Genomic DNA, 3,422 nt, shown 5'->3' with positions numbered 1-3,422 from the left:
ATGGCACTAAGAATTTTCAAATTTTTTTAATGTTTGGCTAAATTTAAGTTAAAAACATGACTGAATACTATTAATAGCACGCTTTTAATTTTTCTTTTATTATCCAAAAATTACAACTCTTAGTTAAATAACACTCTCTTTTACTCTTAGCAGTAAAATCACGAGTAACTTCATCGCCCATTCCTCCCGCCAGAGCAGCTCTTCTTTCGCTTTAAATTAATTTGCAGTAGACGTTGTTATTATTCTCAGCCAGAGAAGTATTATTTGTTATTCTGAGTTGACATTATTAGTATTGGACCACAACAACAATTTCAATATAATAAATTACAGTGTTCAAAATCCTTTTCAAAACCGCAAAGCTTGAAATTACATAGTTCTGCAATTGATGTATTCTTACGGGCAATTCACATCGAAAAAAAACTCATAATGGCATTCTTATGTGGGGGGCATATTATTTAAGTACAACTGAAATTAGACTTGTGTTCTACACACAATCTAACCATGGTAAAATCTATAGAGACGAAAACAATAATTATTTCACAAAACTCAAATCTCTATAGCATTGTTGGTTTATTTTAATATTATAAAATTAACCATAATGTCTAAATGACATTCTCTAATCACTTTACTATTTTAACTACCTGATTAATGGCTAAAAATTACATTTTTACCCATATATTCAAATAAGGCAATAACAAAAAGGCCAAGGAGAGATCGCAACATCCAAAATATATCATGTATAATTAACAAAAACCTAAAATGACATAAAAATATGTAAACTTGGGAAAATGTCATTACCCTGTTGTAGTCATCGAGTCAGCTCTCTTTTTCATAAGCAGACATCCATTTCTCAACTTTTGCCTATATCTCCCTTCTGTTTGAAGCTTCCTCCTTTGCTTTTAAGATTTTATCATCCATTTCAACAAATAATTCGGAAGGCTCGACATTCCCAAACTCGATCAAAGCCACAATCTTCTTCTCTGCTTCCGCTGAATCAAAATCCATGTGAGCATGGGCATATATCTCTTCAAGTTCAGCTTGTTTTTTCATTGCTATTTCTTTCATTCTGCTAGCCTTCAGTTTATCTAAGCTCTCAACTTCCTCTTCAGCCTTAAGAAAAAGAGAAAATTAGGACGACTAATAACTATAAAAAAAGTTCAATTTTATTTGTAGTTATAGAGTGAAATAATATTTCTTATTCTTTGCTTACTCCTACCATGTATATTACTCGTCAAAAAAATTTCTTTTTGTGAATATAAATAGATTTTCATGCCACTTCATACATCCCATATTGTTGTGATGTGCCTATTTTGAACCCAGGGTGTGATAAGACTTACGATCAGTCAACCATTAAAATATTAATAATCTCAGGTTTAGATCTTGAGAATGTTGTTAATACAAATTTCTGTCCTATTGTATGATAAGGTCGAATTGATTTTTGACTTTCTTACTCTAGATATTATCCTTAGAAGTCAGGGAATTTTCTAATTCATGATTGGATACATCAAATTCAACCATTTGGCATCAGGTTTAGGTGGCTTCATATTAAAGAGAGGTGCTCAACATCTAGATTTCAATTTTATGTTAGTAATGCTTGCGCACAATTTTATCATTTGGGTAGGCATAAGGAGATTGTGAGAGTTAAATAAATCTTGACGAATTTTACATGGATTAGATATGTGATCATTACCTTAATAACGATAAGCATGTTTTTCTTAGTTAACCAGACTTAGTTTAAATTTCATTAGCATATGACAATTCTTGGAAGATAAAAGATGAATAATGCATTAAATATTAATGCTTATATGCAAAAATAAGCAAAGAATAATAAAATTATATGTACGCGTTGTTTATGTATGCTAATTTCCATTATTCATGACTTAGATTTTCAGGAGATGAATACTATGATGGATGAAATGAATAAAAGATCTACTTATATGGAAGATGAAAATGCATCAAAATAGATGCATATTGTTATGATGGAATCTAAAGGTTGATAAAAAGAGGGCTAATTGATTGGACTATGATCACACCCTAAGATAATCGATTGGATAAGCCTTGAGCAGAAGATAGATAATTGGTTAGATTTTTATCTTGCTAAATCAGGATGGCTGCATGATTTCTCTTAAAAAATAGTCATGTAAAAATGGTCGAGGAGACAACCCTATCAAAAGACGAAGACACCTCCTACATATTGATTCATGCCAAGCTATTGTATGATTATGATTATCACTTTCTATATTAACCTGTTTACATGAAAGTGAGAATAATTAACATGAGGCTTGCATATCATTTGCTTCACTTTAATGAGCTCTTCCAATGCAAACTTCATTGCTTTATTTTCTACTTGGTTTATGCCCATTATAACTCTATGAACAAACATTTTCAGACAAGGATTATGAGAAGAGGGTAAAGTGAAGGTAATGGAATAAAAAGCTTGTGAACATATTAATGATGTCAACACGTACTACAACAAAATATGTAAAATGATTGAATATGCTTTGGGAGACATCCTTTAATATGAATTTTATGATGTTTATAAACTACATTTTGAATGAAGATGTCACAAGGAGATTTCAGCGGCTCTATTGTTATGTAATCATGGAAAACATCTATGGTAAACACCAAGATGGTTCGGCAACTTCATCAATCATTAATGGTTGCTTTGCTTTTCAAATTCACATACTATCTTTCTAGTATTTTTTATGTAAATATGCTTTTCTTTGTTTATGAAATTTTGCTCACAACTATAATACTTAAAGCTTCTCTGCTCAACCAACTTATGTCTGGATTCTCAGATATTAAGCCCTCGTTCAGCTTTTACCAAAGAGTTAAATATACTCAAGCTCATATGAGCATAGTTTTTAACATAATACAATTTGTTACATATTGAAGAAATTGTTAAAAACCTCACTTTTTTAATAAAATGTTTAAGTAACCTTGTCTTCTATTGCAGTTAATTTCTCAACCACCAAAAATACATTTGTTCGTCTCAAACTACCAAAATACCATTATGTGCAAAAGTTTAATCTCATTCAATGCCGGGTACCAATCATCTATCCCATTCTCCATCCAAGCTAAGAGTCTCAACGTTTTTTTCCTCTCCATTTACAAGAAAGCTACTAGGACTGCAAATGGAAAGATGTAGAAACCGAGAAAATACCTCCTCCGATTCCGACGGCAAGCTTCCCGCTTCTTTCTCTTCCGCTCCTACTGCTTGTTCTCGAAAAACCTCATCCTCCTGCACTCCTCGATGACGCCAGCCTTACTGACCTCCCGCCTAAACCGCCGGACGAGGGCGTCCTCTGGTTCATTCTCTTCTACCAAGATCTGAACATTGTAACCTGAGCTAAAGAACACAAAATTGGCGTGCACTAGGTCAGGGTTCAGCACCGCTGCCACCGAGTCGACAGGAGGACGAA

The 3,422-nt window shown here is 32.9% G+C and overlaps 1 pseudogene; it reads right to left on the bottom strand.

Annotated features, from left to right (window-relative positions):
- Window positions 1-816: 816 nt before the first annotated feature.
- The window catches only part of LOC110030304, a 15,490-nt pseudogene continuing 12,884 nt past the window's right edge, over window positions 817-3,422 (bottom strand).

The sequence above is a fragment of the Phalaenopsis equestris genome, unplaced genomic scaffold (genome assembly GCF_001263595.1).
Source record: "Phalaenopsis equestris unplaced genomic scaffold, ASM126359v1 Scaffold000695, whole genome shotgun sequence".
NCBI classification, from domain to species: Eukaryota; Viridiplantae; Streptophyta; class Magnoliopsida; order Asparagales; family Orchidaceae; genus Phalaenopsis; species Phalaenopsis equestris.
This window is presented reverse-complemented; position numbering and strand designations above follow the sequence as displayed.